The 19,734-nt window shown below is 27.1% G+C and overlaps 1 protein-coding gene and 2 long non-coding RNA genes across 8 annotated transcripts in view; 1 reads left to right on the forward strand and 2 right to left on the reverse strand.

Moving 5' to 3' along the window:
* Positions 1 to 19,734, forward strand: part of LOC145977032 (uncharacterized) — a 121,490-nt gene that overhangs the window by 61,936 nt on the left and 39,820 nt on the right. The window lies entirely within an intron of this gene.
* On the reverse strand, positions 826 to 2,342 carry LOC145977154 (uncharacterized). The gene is made up of 3 exons (XR_014440443.1): positions 1,409 to 2,342; positions 1,218 to 1,322; positions 826 to 1,054 (listed from the first exon to the last, which is right to left on the reverse strand). It is a non-coding gene; the product is annotated as an uncharacterized LOC145977154 (long non-coding RNA).
* On the reverse strand, positions 9,287 to 19,609 carry LOC145977139 (uncharacterized). 3 transcript variants are annotated; one of them, XR_014440432.1, is made up of 5 exons: positions 19,389 to 19,609; positions 17,999 to 18,497; positions 10,182 to 11,274; positions 9,834 to 10,077; positions 9,287 to 9,407 (listed from the first exon to the last, which is right to left on the reverse strand). It is a non-coding gene; the product is annotated as an uncharacterized LOC145977139 (long non-coding RNA). The 3 variants fall into 3 exon arrangements; XR_014440431.1 differs by having other exon boundaries at positions 10,178 to 11,274; positions 19,389 to 19,599; XR_014440429.1 differs by lacking the exons at positions 17,999 to 18,497; positions 19,389 to 19,609 and having other exon boundaries at positions 9,888 to 10,077; positions 10,178 to 10,629.

Genomic DNA, 19,734 nt, shown 5'->3' on the forward strand with positions numbered 1-19,734 from the left:
TAAATTTTGGATTAAAAGAATGATTAATTTAGTGATTAATTCGATGGATTTCTGAGACAGTATTTGATATATTAGAGCAAAGGCTTATATTATCTTGCTTCTATAGTGCTTCTTGAATTTTTAAAATTGCCAAGGTGTTTTCTCGAATCTGTAAATATAAAATTAATTGTAAATAAATGTAGGAAAGAGAGAGAGAAATTACAATTCAATTTGTAATATTCTTAATATTGAGAAGTTCTAGAATTTAGTTGTAGTGTATTTTATATATTAGTTGTAGTGTATTTTATACATAATATATACGAATTTTAGAGAATAAAAGTGTGCTAGTTTTGTATTTTATAAATATATTGATAGGTTTTATAAATATATTAATATTGATAGGTAATATGAAAACATATCTTATTAAAACAATTTACGTTATTTTATACAGACACAATACACCATAAAATCATATTAATATAATTTTTTTAAAATTTTCGTAAGTATAATAAATATAAAAAAGATTTAAGAATAAGAGAAAAAAATAATTGAGATAATTAAACTATTCTATCTTTAATAACCTCAGTAATTAAAATTAGCCTCAATAATATAATAACAACAATTTACGTATCCGCAATGTGCGTTTATATATACCTCTTGCAGTTTTACATTTACATTATGACATACATTAATTAATATAAATTTGTTATCATGAAACTATTATTTCTAATAATTATAATTTCTAATAATTAACTACGATTAATTTAAATTTAAATATTAAATTGATAATTACCTGCGTGTATCATTTGGCCATTATAACGTCTTGCGACATACTCCATGAGAATTTTTTCTCTGGCCCGGCGGACAGGGAGTCCTTTCAGGAACATTTACGATGTGAGGGGTGGTTTTGTATTTAGGAGTTGTGGTGTTCATATGTGTTTTAGGAGTTGTGGATGTATTTGATTCTCCTGATAGTATCATGATGCCCATTATTAGTACGATTCCAAAGAGAACAGTAAGGAATATCTTCATCGTGATCAAAAAATTTGACTATTCTTCACAATTTTTCTATAAACTATAAAATTAAGTAAACATTAATGAATATTATTTGTCTATTTGTTTTCAAATTTTTTGAAAAACTAGTTTAATACATATGTAAATTTTCCTCTTTTTATAAATATCTTCTTATTTTTTTACAATTACTTATACTTTTTGTTCTTTTCTGTACTTAAACTTACTATGACGTTTACACAAGTTCTCTTTATAAGACTCCATCCTCTATTTTATTTCTTTTAATCTATTTTATTCTTAATTTGATTTTTATTCTTCTTATTTTTACTTTTCTAAAATATTTTTTAAAAATATTACTCTTTTATTGCCACGTTTAAATTTACTACAATTCTTTCTGCTTCTTTTTATAAACTGATACCTTAGTATTGACATACTTTTTCCTTCCAGGATACAAACACGTACTACCATCTTGCTGCTACGCATTTACTATTTATAGTCTACTCTCTTGATTACATATGCGAATTTCATTATTATTGTTTGAAACCGGTTGTAAGATAGTATAAGGTTCTGGTATCTTTCTTTACGCCTCAGCTTACGATATTTAAGATATTTAACGAATGTGGAACAAATTATTATTCATTCGTATATATTCCATTAACTTTAAATAAATATAAATTTCTTTATCTTTTTTTTATAAATAAAAATTTTTTTATAAATTATAAACTTTTATAAATTCTCTCCTTATTTTTTACAATTATTTATTTTTTACCGTATTTAAATTTATTACGACGTTTACACAACTTCTCTTTAGGGCTATGAATAATATGAAAATTATAATTTAAAAAACAATTATATATATTTAAAAAAAATATTTTTTACGAAATATTTATGATAAAAATATTTTTTAGACGAATGATTCAATCCTCTTAAAAATTTAAAAATAGAATTTTTAAACTCTGTGTGCTTCTTTACTTTGACAATGTTAAACAGTTATTTTAAAAGCAGTTTATTTTTGCCTATTTTTCTCCAGCGCATTTCTCGGGTTTCAAAAGATTTATCGCTATTCACGTGATGTACATAAAGTAAGTGTGGTTTCAAGTAATCGCGGAGAAAAGTTTGCAGCAATCTTAGGCAAATGGATACAAAATGCAAGCTACAACGTGAAAGAACAGGCATATATAAATAATATGGCACTGAGCGTTAAAAATAATATTTGTTAACATAGTAAGTTAAAGAATATTATAAAAGGCGAGATTAAAGAACAAACAAATAGAAAGTTACATAAATATACACATGATACACAAATGATTAAATACATACATAATTCAATTAAAAAAAAAATAATAAATTGTATTAATATGCAGAATATTAATACATGAAATATTTCTATCATTTTTTATCGCGATTACAGTTACGATGGAATATCTGCATCGCCACTAAATTTTCACTAAAAGCTGATGTTCAAATATTTGCAAGAAAACGTGTCATCTCTCGAAAGAAATATGTTGCAGTTGAATATGTAAATTTTTACAAGAGAGAGAGAGAGTTTGCAGATATTTTAAGAATAAAATTATGCTTCGAACGGAGACGATTGTAATAATGAGATATTGTTTTCGTAAATTCTGATTAAAAAAATGTAGATATCTTCTTATCAATTGTCATATTTCATGTTCTCTTTTTCTCTTTCTCTCACATTTATTATATTCTCTTCACAAGAAATAAAAACCTTGAAAGTAAGTGCATAATGGGATTGATATAATATTAACAATAAACGTCATTTTTACAATGCATAAGTATTAAAATAAACAACTTCTGAAAAATATGAATTTTTTTAAGAGATTAAATTGACTTATTTGATTTATTCGAAAATCTATACAATAATCATTGTAATATAAACTGATATTTATTTCTTCTATAAGCTACTATATTATTTCATATTTAAAAAATTAATCAATTGTATGAGTTATTATTACTCGATAATTTTTTGTTATAAAAAAATTTTGAGTTATAAAAATTGTTATGAAATATATATATATATATATTTGAGCAAACAAACGTAAAAAAGCGCAGCAGAAAATATATACAAGCTACAAATTTCAAAATCTAGTGGCATATTCTAAAGTAATCAATCATCATTATCATCTATATATCATACTTCAAAGATTTTTTCAAGTAAATTCCATCAAAGAGTAATATAGTCAATATTAATAATTCAGAGAACGTTAGAAGAGGACACACAAGATGATACACAAGATAAACATGATAGACAAGATAAACGACATGAAAATATACAACTTTAATTGATTGAACGTTAACATTTACATATGTCCCAGCTACTGAAGTTAGTTTTTATGCAACATGCACGTAAATAATCTTTCTGATCATCGCTATTCCACGTTTGAATTACGAGTTATTAATCTTAATCATGATAAAAGCATTACGGCAGTAATTAGTAGTAATGTGCAAAAATTGGAAATGTATAAGAAACTGATAATTTTACTTGCGTATTTTTGTTATAATGGATATTGTCCGCAAGCATCTTTTTTCTATCCAAATGGGCAGAGTCTCGAAAGCATTGTTAAAATAGACTCGTGATGCTGAAACTGATGGAAAGGCCATTTGATTGGATCAGTAGAAGTACTTTCTGTAGTAGTTTTAACGATTTTCAGCAGTAGTAGATGCGATGATCCTATGTTCAAAGATCCCCAATGGTATCACAATAATTGCCATTAACACGATTATCAGGAAAATAATAAGAAATATCTTCATGATGCTGTAAAAAGGAGGAGCTCTCTGCGATCTGAAAAAGATGAAAAACAAACATTCAATCTTAAATATAAATTATATTGAGTTTCTCGTGTTCTCTTTCACAATTTTAAATTAAATTTAATTATGTAAATTTCTGATTCGTTTTCGTTATACAGATATAACGTTATGCAAATTACATTTTAAATAATATTTTATTTTAAATTAAATAATATTTAAGTAATAATATTAATAATAATATTAATTAAATAATAATATTTAATTTTATTTTCATAATTATATTTTAATTATTCTACACAGTTGTAATGTTCATACATATTTTCTCGACAGATTTTTTATTTTTAGCACTTTTTCATTCTCCGTAATAATGTAGTTTTTCTCATTTTTTAAAAATATTTTTTATAATCTTTTCGCGCGATTTATAATTTTTAACTTTTCTTATCTTTTCGTAAATTCGGATTTTCTGCACGCTTGATTGCTTCGAGAGCTAAATATACATTGCCAGTTCGTTACCTTGAGTTTGCTATTTATAATCTGTTTTGTCGTGATATGCAAATTTATTTACCTTTATAAAACCGGTTTAATAAACTGATATATATATTTTTAATAAACTAGATATGGATATAGTATTTAATAAAATAAGAATTAAATTTATATAATTTTTATAATTCTTGTATAATTTGATTTGCATATATATATTTCGAAATGCTTAAATTGCTTTTTTATTTCTTTATCATTAGAAAAAAATTATACAAAATGCTAATCGCATCAAAGGAAAATAATCTCTTTTCAAAATTGGATCGAATTAATTTTTCAATTCTAATGAACAATCTATAAAATAAAATTGGCATTAGTATGAAAATTGATTTATGTATTATTAATTTGTATTTCTTAAATTAATTCATCATTTTTATTGTATTATTCAAGGGTTTTAAGAAGGTATTTTAAGAATCGAATTATCGATTTTAAGAGTCGCCAAATTTTTAAAGTTCGCAAATAATCATATAAAATAATAAAATAGTCAAAATAATCATAGAATTCTTTTAAAAGATAAAAATTTCTGATAGAATAGAAAAACAAACGATGTAAAGTTACATTTAATAACTCGAATCAATTATACTTATATATAATTTTTTACAACATATATAATAATTTCAATTTGTATTGATTGTTAAATAATAAATATTACTTGCATGTTTTTACTACTAAGGCATTTCCATTTCTTAATCTGGTAGGCAAGAAAACCTTGTGAAAAAATCTAATTTGGATGAGAAAACACCTGGAATAAAAGTAAATCGATGGCAGAATAGTGGATCAGTTTCAACGGTAGTATATTCGGTTGTAATGGTATCAATGTCTGCAATAGTATATTCAGTTATATCAGTTTCTACAGGGTAATATATTCGATACTACGGTTATCACAACCGCTTAATATCAATGTGATTATCAAGAAAATATTAAAAAATGCCTTTATCGCGTTAGAAGAGAATTTTCTTTACGATCTACAAGAAACGAAATCAAATCAGTTTTCCCGGATATTCTATAATATAAACTTCTTCTATAAACTTCTTATTTCTTAACTGTTGAATATGACTGTTTATGATGAACTTTCAAGTTTTCTTGGCATGTTTGGTGATCTCTACAAATAAACACATGCGATTTTAATAAACACATGATTTTTCTACGCAGTATCAGGTGTTTGTATGATTCATTTAATATCTCACAATTATGCAAGTTATTATTATGAAAAGACCGGCATATCAGATTTTTCTCGTGTAAATTCTTGTAAACCTACCTATTTTAAACAAGCAAGAAATTAAAATGTCTAATATACGAGATACAATGGCAGCCAAATAAATAATTATAATATCGCAATTAAAAGTTAAGTAGATAATTTTCTTGATTCTCTTGATTTGTTTATATTTGGGAATGCCTCAATTATTTCTTATTTATTGTTAGAATATAATTATACTGAGTATTTTAATAGAATTAAGATAGAGTAATAAATTGGGTCTAAAGATTGAGTTAATTTATTATACAGGGTTTAGCAAAAGTGTGGAAACCCCTTAATATTTCGAAAAATACGCATTTAAAAAAAAAATGTTTCATACAAAAGTTATAGAGTTTTATGTGGCACATTACACAGCAACATTATTATGACCTCGAATAGCGTTGTCAAGGTTATGTGAAGGTCACCTCCAACTTTTTAAATGGGACACCCTATATGCTTTTGCATATTCTTGTAGCTTATCTCGAGAGCTTTCCAAAACATTATAATTAAGTTAGTTTTCATTAAGTACTTTCCGAGTTATGAGGCTTGAAATCATTTCTTAATTTTACATAAACCATAAAATATCTTGTAAAATATTCATTTTTCGATTATCTTACCTTAATACTTTTATGTACAAAATGATGAGAGTAATCAATTGGTGTAAAGAAAACATACAGTTGTTTTTAAGAAAAAATATGGAATTGTTAATTGCAAATTACATATTTTTTCTTAAAAACAACTATGTTTTTTCTTTACACCAATTGATTCCTCTCATTATTTTGTACATAAAAGTATTAAGGTAAGATAATCGAGAAATGAATATTTTACTAGATATTTTATGGTTTATGTAAAATTAAGAAATGATTTTAAGCCTCATAACTCGGAAAGTACTTAATGAAAACTAACTTAATTATAGTGTTTTGGAAAGCTCTCGAGATAAGCTACAAGAATATGCAAAAGCATATAGGGTATCCCATTTAAAAAATTGGAGGTGACCTTCACATAACCTTGACAACGCTATTCGAGGTCATAATAATGTTGCTGTGTAATGCGCCACATAAAACCCTATAACTTTTGTATGAAACATTTTTTTTTAAATGCGTATTTTTCGAAATATTAAGGGGTTTCCACACTTTTGCTAAACCCTGTATAATATTTGAGAGAAGTATTTTTACAAAATAACAGTTGGTATTAGCAAGAAAATTTAACTTATTTTTTGTAAAGTATTATTTTGTTCATATTTCTTTAAAAAAAATTCCCTATTAAAAAATTACTTTCGTCGTTTTCTCATTGATTTATTAAGCAATTCTTGAAATAGTGAGTTTAATCTCATGATATTGATTATATTGATGAGTCTGCAACTAATAATAGCCAATTCGAGATGATCTTGTTTTTCTGGTATGATAATTATACAACTATAAACAAATACAAAAATCAGAACATTTCTCTCTCTCTCTCTCTCTCTCTCTCTCTCTTTCTCGTAGTTTTATATACATATATATGGATATTATAATTTATTATCCTTAATTTAACACGATAAAAACTTGATGTTTTATCTATCGTCATTAAGAATAAAACACAGAATTTTAAATTGATAATTATCTGTACGTATCTTCATCATTATAAAAACATGCGACATACTATATTGCGATTGTGATGTTGAATTACTATTCTCTGTTCTCCAGGTTTGCAGATTCCCGATAATATCACAATAGTTATTACAGCAATCATCAGGAAAACATTAAGGAACATTTTCATGGTGCTGCAAAAATAACACAGGCCCAAAAAAAGTACCCTGTGCTGGCGATCTGACTAGGCTAGTCTTATGTATTTTGGCCCGCTGAATTCGAATCTGACGTCAGAATTGCTCCATCACGTCACAGTTTTTTTTAAATCTCAAAAGAGAAAGACGAAAATTTCGTAAAAATCGACATTCTAGGGTAGTAAGACTGCGCTTCTTGAGGGAAAAGTTACCGAAATCATATTTCCATGTATTTTCTGGCATTATAAATCCAAATCCGATTTGTCACACCAATCATACCATCGATTCCATTAACATTTGTCATGAAAAAGTAGCAATCTTCCGTATTCCATATTTGATTTTAGTTCATTCATAAATCTTATATTGGAAAGAATTAATCTTATATTCTCCAAGTCCAAATTTTGAGAAAAATTTTTTCGAAACTTACAGCTTCTAGCTGTTGAGTTCGTATAAGATGCAGAAATTTCTTTATATAGGTCACAAACCTCTTTTCATGTCTTTAAAGCGCTAGAGGTACATGAAAAAAAAGATTGTGCTATCTGGAAATAAAAACCTATCTTAATATCTTCGCATCTTGATAAATAGAATCTGTTTGCAGTAAATTTTAGGTGTTACAACCTGAAAAAATAAAAAAAATAAAAAATGAGCACAAAAAAAAATTGAGCACAACGTTTATATTCTAGGTCGGATTTGGATTTATAATGTCTGAAAATACATTAAAATATGATTTTGGTAACTTTTTCTTTAAGAAGCGCAGTCTTATTACCCTAGAATGTCGATTTTTACGAAATTTTCGTCTATTTTTGAGATTTAAAAAAAACTGTGACGTGATGGAGCAATTCTGACGTCAGATTCGAATTCAGCGGGCCAAAATACATAAGACTAGCCTAGTCAGATCGCCAGCACAGGGTACCTTTTTTTTTGTGGGCCTGTGTAATCTTCATGCATTCTACGGAATATAAAATTAATCTGGAAAAGGGAATTTGTGTTCAAAAAGTTTTATTTTTTTCGAAATTCTAGAATAAATCTTATCCTAAGGTCTTTTCTCTCTTTAATTCTTTTCTGTGTTCTTTTTTATGTGTTGTAAATACTTACATCTCGTTCTTTGTTATAACGTTCACAATTTTTTTGTTTTAATTAATGTACTCAACAGTTTTAAATTTTTAGAAATAACACAAGTTTTTTTTTTAGTTTCCTGCAATATCCAGTTCTAATTCTAGTTTATTGTTTGTAATTATCATAATTTCTTTCGTTTTCATATAAATCCAAGCTTTTCAGCAGATCTAATCGCTTGAACAGCTCACTATGTTTTGCAGTTTTTCTATCTGACGTTCACTATTTATAATCCACATGTGATTATGCAGCATCATTAATTATGTTAAGAAAAACCAGTCTTTTTTAATTAAACGAGAAAGAACCAAATGGTATTTTTTTCTAGGTAAATAAAAAATTACAGTAAGCAGTTTAGAGAGAGAGAGATTTAATCGTACATAAAGATAATTATTTTTCGCATATATTTCGAAATGCATGAAAAATCTCTCATTGTTTTAGAAAAATTTGCGGTAGAAGAAATTTAACTAAATATATTATGTAAATATATTATATTAAATATATTATGTAACATAATAAAAAATGATTTCTGAAGAATTAGAGATTCACAATTAAACAAATTTATTGATTATATATAATTCGAACTTTAATAAGATTCCTAAATAATCATTTAAAGTTTATACACTTTATATCATCGTCAATTAATGCGATAACACGATTACTGGCAAATTTAATTTAATGTGTAATAACAAAATATGTGCATCAGAGGCTCTAAAAAATATATGAAAGATGTAAATGTAATTTTATTGTCAGAGATCTTTGATTTTATTTTATATATCATTTTGATGGGCAGCAATCAGACTGACCGTCACTGTGTAATTAATTACATTTGCACATAATTCAGGACGTGCAGATCTACACAATACAAATAATATGCACAATACAAATAATCGTATAATGTGAATTTATTGGAATTTTGTTGATACATCGAGTATTTTCGTCGTTACTACGTTATTTTGAAGCTCCGTCTCGCTTCTAGCTTTTAGCTGATATTGCTGAAATGTTGGTCTACAAACAGACATAAAATACACATGTCGTACTTTAGGAAGGAATCTGTCGCAAATCAGAATATATAATTTTCAGGGATGAAGGAAATAGGAAGGATTTATATTTTAAACACGAAAATATAGTATTATAAATTAAATAGATTGTTAAACAATTTTTTCTATATCTTTATCCATCTATAAAAATTTTATTGTATAATTATTGTCAGCTAATTTATTTAAAATCAACATTTAACATTTTTATATTATTAAGGAATTTATATTATTCCAAAATTAATAATTTTTGCATTATTTTATCCTTCCTTCCAGAGGTTTTTAACAAAAACTCATGTTATCAAGCACCGATTTCGTATAAAATTGCGTATAAAATATAATCGCGCTTTTATATTTTTAAGATTTTATTTGCATAATTTTAAAAAAAAATAATTACCTGTATCTCATTAAAAATGTTTGCGACATCTTCTTTTAGGATCTTGTGTCTCACCTTTCGGACATGGTTTTGGAATTTGTACTACGTCTCTGGGTGTCCTGCGCTCGTAACCAAGCTTCTCCAATGATGTAAACATAAGATGTTTATCCTCATTTTCTTGACAGGTTCTCGGCGGTACCAAGATTAATGTCATCGTCACAAGTATAAATAAAATAATGATAGAAAACTTCATTATAATAATATTCTAAAAGATAAAAGTTAAATTTTAGGCAACTTTGTAGCTTTAATTCCGCATTTAATTATCTTTAGCGGTTCTCTTTTCTAAATTATTGTATATTAAGTACTTGCGAAATTCTACGTATTATACACGTTTGCTCTGTCGTTTCAACCAATATTTTGCTACTTCGCTATCGTTTATTTCTTATTTATACTCTGATGTTATACTTCTGACGATGCACTTTGAATGTAATAAAAATTGAAATTGAAAGCGCAGATTGGAGCTTATTGAATCGCATCATCGCGATCGAAGTTATCAGTGTCATAACTAAGTTCACATACATACTTGTGTTAAAATATTCCGTTTCCTTTTCTTTGTGTAAACATTTCTATGAAATCTTAGTAAGGCAAGAGAAATATTGCAAATTTAATAGGCTAATAAATAATACACTTGTAAACTTGTAAACTCAATTTCGCATATTTCTATGTTTTATTCTACGATCTCTTGCACGGTCTAGACGCTATACCCTTCTTAGCTATATCCCTTAGACATACTTACTTACCACTAACTAATATCGATCTTCGATATAATGAAAGATATAATGAAAGATGTTTTAAAAATAACATCACCTGTCAATCGATAGAAAATAGGTCATTATATATATTAATGAACACATTTGTATTTAGATAGAAAGGCAATGAGAAAGAAAATAAAAGTGTTCGTATTAAAAAAGCTCGTACTTTCATCTCTTTAGCATCGGAGATACAACTCTTTTAATTTTAATTAAATAAACTTTTGTTGTTAATTCATTTTCTATATTGCACGAAACGTAACATTTAATTTGCATAAAACACTCTCTGTTAATGTTATTAATTTATTACTAGACTTTTGTTGAGATACATATATATAATTTTCTCTGTTTTACACGGTAAAAGGTAAACAGGATAAAAATATCAACAGGATAAAAATATCAAATGGAACGATTTAATATAACGATTATAATACCGGAATTTATATATTATCGCTACAATTCATCACACAATTAATAATAGTAATACAGAACGAACGATATAGAGAAATGATCGTATTGAAGTAACGGAATAGCTGCTTCCTCCGATAATGCAAAGCGGACAAATCCATTTGACCATTTCCACATCGCCATTGTTACGATATTTCATTACTACGCTTGTACGTACTTTGACATCGCCAATCGTATTGTCGGGTCTGTAAACGAACATAAAAAATGGTAGCGTAAAGATAAATAGAGTAATAAATTTTTCGACATTTTTACTCGATGACATGAAAATTGAATTATATGCAATAATTTCCATTTTTTTATTTTTCCCTTTATAAATTTTGTTCCGTTGTATTTAGGGACGCTAGTGGACCGAGAAAATGCACATAAACGAAAAACAAACGTAATAGCAAAAGCATTCCAAAGTAAGAGGAAAAAAATACGTGTTTTTTTAATACTTCCGGCAAAAATTTAATTTACATAGGAAGCATAAATCTTCGTAGTAAAGCATTTTATCTCAAAAATACATCAGAGATATTAATCATTTGTAAATTAGCGCAATTTTAGCAATCAATGTGTGTATAATAATTTTATAGAGAATATTTTGTGAAAGATTAAAAGATTTCCAATCTTTACCAACCTACGGAATCGTGAACAATAATTCATAAAATATAAAAATATTTCAAGGATAAAATAGTGTCCAAACAATAATTAGTACTTTTAAAAATAATTATTGTGCACAATAAATATTTTATTTGCTTTTCAAACAAATAACTAATAATAAGTCTCATTTATATAATTTATATAACATATCATTTATATAATTTAAATAATTATATAAATTTTAAACAATATTTCATTCTATATATTTCTTTAGAAATATTACAATAAATATTTTATTAAAAATATTTTAATTATTTTAAAATAAACTTTATAGAATGTGTTTTGTACACACACATTATATTATGTAATAATATAAAATCGATTACTGCGTCGATAAGCGAGCAATTAATTTTACAAGTAATAAATATTAAATATTATAAATTGCTCACACACTTCATACTTGCTCGGCCGTCACTCGATACATATTTTAGATTTTTTTCTATTTTCTTCTTCATGGTTACTCTTTAACTGTTTCATGGAACACATGATACGTACTCGCAAAAAATATTAGTTACAATTGCGCGTTAATCAATAATATATTGCGACACCCTTTGCATTTTCGATATTAATCGTATGCCACATGCATTTTGTTATATTGACGACAAAACTATTTGATTTTCTTGACGTTTGAAAATCGCACTATCAGATTTATACGTCATTCATTGCGGCATTTTATGTCTGTTGCTATACAAATAATATACTCGCTTTTACTTTATATTGCGTTATAACGTAAGTGAATACAAATACAAGTTGAAATTAAAAGTAAATATTCGTGGTATTTGATAAATACCGTGTAATTTGGAAATATGATTAGACAGAGATTAGATAGAGATTTGTCGATTATTTGCACGATAGATTGCGATTCAATAAATCCCGCGAAATAAGCGATAAATTACAATGACATATGAATGGTGACATTATGTGACATGATTGATAAATAATAAAATATATATTATTAATAACGATTCTATGTGTTAATTAAAAATGACAATTGATTAAAACTTACAAAGCCGTTCGATCAGAATCGATTCGTCCAGCGTCTGCAATATTTTGTTAATGATCCAAAAATTGTAAAATAATATTGGCGAGTGTATCCTGATAACGCGCTAAGCAAATCGAATTAATGGCTAATTAAAACGCGATATATCATTTAAAAAATACAATCAAAATTCAATATTGTTTACGAGATTAATTTTTATTTCGCGAAATAAATGTGTATTATCAAAATATATAAATAGTCAAAATATCACGGCTTTTCGTTATTTGAATTATTCGATTCGCTGATTTGTATATAATAATCCAATCATAGGCTCGAGTAATTTCACTATAACACAATGTCGTGAGAGGACAATAAAATATTTCGCATAAATTTATTTTCATAGTATTTAATGTTAAATACTGCGTGTGATTACAATATATATGAATTTGTTGTCATTTCAAGTACGAATAGATTGTTTATATTCGACCTTTGTGTGACGTAGAGCGCGTTGTTGTTCCTACGTCCTTGACATTCCTCGCGTCGTGTTCATTCCTTTAGTGAGGCTCGAGCAGGAAGATAGCAAGTGTGTCGCTCCGTGTATTTTGCCTCTTATCATCTTTTATCATTCTTCGAGAAACGCGATCACTTCTTACGACGATTGCAATTATCGATTAACAAAACGAGATAAAGTATAGCAATTGCATCCATCGTCGTGAATTATTTCTCTATAACGCTTAGATGAAAATTTATACCCCACGTCGCGTTTCCCACTTTTTTATCAATTTGAATATAATTTGCTCAGATACAATTAGTGAATCGAAAACAGAAGCAATATGCAAATCATCGGATCGAATAATCCGATGGTACATTGCGGTACGTAGCATCGTTTAATTAGCCATTAATTCAGCTTGTATCGCACGATGTCGGAGAGGATGAGGTTTGTCCGTGCCGTTTTAGAATTTTTCGGTCTTTAACGAAATATCGTAGATGCGGGACGGATCGATTCTGATCGAGTGGCCTCGTCATGTGTTTAAACTTTACAGAGAGTTAACAATCCTTCTTATTTTTACATATATTTTTATTTTTATCTTTATATATATTTTTATTATATTTTATATAATTAATATACTTTATATAAAATTTTTATTTTATATAAAATATATAAAAAATAAAAATATATAAAATTTTATATTTCATATAATAATATATATAATCTGATATTTTAATATTTACGAATCGCAAACTTAAATTCGACGTTCACACATCGTCGTAATTTATCAAACCGCGCATTCCGCGAGATTTATTGCACTGAAATCTTTGTTGTGCGAATAATCAGCAAACTTAGTTTTTTATACTTTCAAATTATTATTTATCTTTTCAAATTTATTTAAGTACATTTTTATTTTTAATTTCAACTTGTACTATTTATTCATAGTATTTTTTAGCAGGGAACGTAATATATACTGCGAGAGTGGCGTATAAATTTAATCGTGCGATTCTCAATGAGTTGATGATAGTTTTCGCGTCGCAATAAAGTGCGCATTGCTTGCGGTTAATGTCGACAGTGCCGCGCAAAGTGCATCGCAATCGTCGACTAATTTTGTTGATTAGTCTGCGCGCGATTATAATTAACTGTGTTTTCGCGAGTGAATGTTATATGAGTGCCATGGAACAGTCGCAGAGCAATCAAACTCGAAGGAGAGAAAAGGGGCCTGGAATGACGTCGAGCGTCGACGGAGCAATCGTGAGGTAAGCAACTTATTTAATTTGTTTATTATTTATAAAATTAATTAGGCAATAATGATTTATTTTACAGTATTATATATTATACATAATGAGTGTAAAATATTTTAGATTTTATGTTAAAATAAGGCAATAATGATTAATTTTACAGTATTATATATTATACATAATGAGTATAAAATATTTTAGATTTTATGTTAAAATAATTAATAATATATATCTCGCAATTTTTAATATTTCTATAAAAATATGTACAAAATGTTGTTTATATAAGATTTTTATAATTCTTTATTATTTAACAATTAATTTTTTATCATACCTTATAAAAGTCTATATACAAAAATTTTTTATACGTAATTATGTATAATAACTTTTTATTAAATATTTATTTAAAGTAAAGAAATAAAAAAAGTAAAAAATTTAAATATGCGCAGTAATTACTTTTTGAAATGTTAATTATTTTTGACGCTATTTTATAATTTGAACATAATTGTATTTTACACATCAACGTTCTGGCAAATCGTATTTAGTAGAAGTGTTGAATTTATTTTACACTCTTAATTTTATTTTTTTTATTTTAATTTCAAGATAATTCATATAATGATATCGAATAATAAATAATTCTTTACTTTATAAACAATGAATAGTTTATCTAAAATATTTTATTCTATTCCTTCTTATTAATAGTTTCTTATTAGTATTTTATATAGTTTTGTTTTGTATTAAAAAAATTGGGAATTTAGATTAATAAAAATATCAAAATTAAATGTATAATGTATATCATAGATTTCTATTATCTTGAAATAAATTGCCATAAAAATAAATGAAAAAAAGAGCAAAATATTTCCCATATTCCAATTAATATATCATAAGAAATGAGTTAATAATTATGCGTATCTTTTATGCATTTTAACTCTTATAACCCTTTTTCAAAATTATTGTACATATATCTTTTTCAAAGTTTTTATAATTTTCGAAAAAGTTGTGCTACGTAAACTTACCGGGCATTATTCTCCCTTTTTAAAATTTCTCTCAAGTATCTTCTATACAATTTTCATCCGACACCTTCCCTTCGAATCACGTTGCTGTCCAATCGGACATGCTATCTCTGGTACCGTTATAATATTAAGCGGAGATATTGTCCCCAATTGTTTAGTAGTAGTCGATTCGACTCGATTTCTGTTCACTGATGATAACGACACGACAGTTATTATCGTCACGGCAATCGTTAACAATGCGATCCAAAATTTCATTCTCAATATTCACCGCCGAATACAAAGTGTTTCGAATGCCTCTGTTCACGATGGGGTCTTTTCAAATGACGCGTACGACACAAACACTTTCGTTGGCAAAACAGAAATGTTTTGCGCCGCTGCTTTCTTACTAGTCGTCAATCATTTATAAAGATATATGCTGTTGTTATGCAATAACTGTTTTTCGTCGAGAATTCCCCGGATTGATAAAATCGCAGCTTATGATTTCCACTACAGCAATTGAATCTCATCTACAAGAGGCGTGTCAAAGGTGAAGCGAATCTTTGATAAGACTTTATCAAAACAAGCGTGATCTTGTTGCACTTTGAGGTGATGATAAATAAATTTTAATTGTAATTTGGATTCTATTTCTGAATGGAAAAGAAAATTTGTTAGATTCTATAAATCATATAAATTAATTTTGAACAATAATTTATGTTTCGATATTTTTATAAAGATATTTTATGAATAAATTTCAATATATAGTATTTTAATTAATAACATTGCTTGTATTATATATTCATTTTTCCAATATCATAATTTTTATGCAAATTTTCCCATTTTTTTATTGCATATTTTTTAGAGATTTTTTTTTAAATCCTAATTGCATTTTGTATATATTTTCTCGTTTATTTTCTTAAACTATTTTAGCTGGGTGTATTTTTCTTTCTATGTACTTATTTTATGTACACTCAATTAATCAAGCTAATTTTTTTTTAATTTAACATTAAAAGATATTTTTTTGAGAATAGTTAATAGAAGCAATCAAAATCGTTTAATATGTCTTATTTAAGGTTAATGTAATAGCCAAGTATCATTTTGCATTTCAACTAATAGCTGCATGAAACCTATAAATATGCATATGTGAGACTCACAGAAAATATCTTGTCTACGAGATTGCGTGAATATCGAAATTACCCAACATAGAGAGAAAAAAGAGATAGAGAAGGAAAGGAAAAAGGAATTAAAAACATGGAAGTTACTTTGACGGGGGATAAAAGCGCTCAAAAATAAAAAAAAACTTATTTGTTTATTATCGTTCAAATATTGTTAAAACGTGTTTTTGGAAAAACTTCACTTATATAATCATTTCACATAGAAGTTTAGTTTTCTGTGGAAAAAATTTGTTCAGCAAGAAAAGACTTTTATGATGATAAAATTTAGCCTTTCAAGCTGGCAAATATTTGGTTTTTGCCTTAAATAAAATTTCGCTTTTAGTAACCAAACAAAGTATCGTTTTTGTTCGAGTCTATCTAGCTTCAGAATTGGAAAAAAGTTTAATTGGTCAAAAAAAAACTAAATCTTTTCAAGATAAAATACATTTGGCTTTTAAAAATGAGGCTTTATTTTTATAGAACAAACACATGATTAATTTTTTTCGAAAGAAATATACGATATCCAATTACAGAAATTTAATTTTTATGAGAGTGATTTTAATTTTCAGAATATATTGTGTTTACGCTGAAAAGGGTCTTTTAAAAGATTTTCAAATGTTGCTTCTCTCAGATTCGATAAAAAATTGCTTGCAGAATAAAAAAATCTAGATTCATGTTTATAAGAGGCTTTCAAATTTCAGTCCTCTCAGATTCAATAAAAAATTTCGTACGTGTAGAATAAAAAAAATCTAGGATTTGTGTTGTACGGTGGAACAAATATTGAACTTTCATAACAATGTAGCTTTTAGGCAAAACATTTAATCTTCTAAAATGCAACGAAAAGGTAAATAGATTAAATACAACTTTTAAAACCGTGAGACAACAAATATGTTTGTTAGTCTCTACGTAAAACCTGCCAATTTTTATAAAAGTGTTTGGCGGTAGAACTTTATATAAAGTAATTAATTCTTTTAAAAATAAAGCGTAATTAATTAAAATATGCGTAAATTAATTAAATGTTTATTACTTATACTAATTTAATAAAATTAATAACATGCAACAATCTAAGGTACATTACGAAAATATTATGCTTTTTAGCGGACAATTTTAATAATAATTGAAGTTTTAAATATTAAATACTAGCTTCGAATTTTAAACGACAATTTTAAATGTATGAAATATTGTTTTCTCGCTTAAAGATGTCTTGAATCTTATTTTATTAAACGTTAAATGATATTCTGGAATGTCAGAAGATTTAAATAAATGATCATTAAATGATCATTTATTAACAGACACTCGACTAACACGTTAGTAGAAGTTTATTAAATTTCAAAGCATCCAAAGGCCGTTTGTGCATGAATTTCACGGGCCGTCAATCAAAGGTTAAAGACCGGCGATGCAGAAAAGAAAACAAACTAACCGTATGAAATGTTGATCAATACAATACGAGCCTCCATTGTCCATTCATATCGCGGCGATACTTTCTTCCGTCTCGTTCGATCTCGACGAAACGTTCCGGTACAGCGATAATATTCCTCCTGACCCGTTTTTTAATTTCGCTTCCATTTTCCGTAACAACCGGCGTCTCCGACAAAATAGCGGCGATCTCCTGCATCCTATCCGTCACGATTTCTTCTACTTTTTCACTGTCAGTCACCGCCGTTCTTTCAGCCATTGTAACGCCTTTTCGATTGTTGGATCCTTAAACGATTTTCGATAATCCTATTTTTCCGTCTAATCTGCCAAATCTTTGATAGATCCCCGTCTTTCAGATCGACTTTCCGAAAACGGTCCTTGCTCCTTGAATATTAAATAATAACCTCGAATTTTAAATTGATTCGACTTTAAATCCGAGTTGACTTTGTGTGATGATATAATCTTGAATCATATTCTTGAACTTTTTAAATGAAAAAAATATTCTGAAATGATAGATAAAAAAAAAGGGAAACAATTATTTAAAATATTAATTCATATACTTTCAATATTAAATATTTTTTAAATATTTTCATATACATAAATATTTAAAAGAAAAGAGATTTTAAATGTTTAATAAATATAAATTTTCCGCAATATATAAATTTAAAAATAATATTTGTAAATCTTAAGTAACATATTTTTTCCGTAGTCTTTTTTAAGCAATATTTCAATAGTTTTTTTTAAGTAATATTTCTAATAAAGCTGAATGAGAAATGATTGGTCATTAAACTATCGTTAGATTTTTATAGTGGCCATTCATTTTTCTATCGCTTATTGGAATAACGTCGGAATGTTTCTTGCCACGTTATCGATTCGACAATCCTTTATTGCCATTTATGAAACTCGATTTATTATTTCCGACATCGATATTTAAAATTTCCCTCTGTTTCAAGCATGTATTAACAGAAAGATTAAATCAACTTAATCTTTCTGAAATTCGATTTAATACTTAATATCATTGTACGATACGCACTTACGCATCAAATTAGATATTACATTTTTTATCGATTTTACAATATTTTAGCAACGTTACGTTATAATTTAACTTTTCCCGAGTTTAATATTTAATATGAAAATGCACGTATGCATAGCTTCCCTCTATCGAATACAACGAATGTAATTAAATTTATACGTGCTCCTGCATTTTTCAATACTTTAAAATATAAAAGAAAGAGAGACAAAGAGAGAAAGAGAGAGAAAAGAAAAGAAGCAGTTATATAATAAAATATATATAAAATTAATATAATAAAATATAATAAAGTAATATAATAGTAATATAATAGTAATATAAGTAGTAATATAATAAAATATATATAAAAAATCTTTTTATTTACCAAAGAAATAGACCTCCTCAAAAGTTCTTCTTATCCGCGATATTTATAGCAGCGCATTACGACACAGAAAAATATTATCCTGAATCCAACGAACGTGTAATCTTTCAGAGTAAATTGGCGCGTTTCTCACCCCGTCTCCTCAGTTTACTCGACGACGATTTCTCGTCGATTGAGGTCTCTTTTTTTCCATCTCCGCTCGACACTCGCGGCCTTATCGTTATCGTCCCGTTATCAATTTCCAAACGTTAAATGCCTTATCGCGGAAGGCTCGCTCTTTATCGCGCCTGAAGCGGATTCCGGACGGATTAGAAGCGCTTTAAGTTTGACGAAGTGCTCTCTCGAGAAC

Source organism: Camponotus vicinus, unplaced genomic scaffold, assembly GCF_025532165.1.
Source record: "Camponotus vicinus isolate PSW18456_S1 unplaced genomic scaffold, iyCamVici1.0 SCAF_1, whole genome shotgun sequence".
Taxonomy (NCBI): domain Eukaryota; kingdom Metazoa; phylum Arthropoda; class Insecta; order Hymenoptera; family Formicidae; genus Camponotus; species Camponotus vicinus.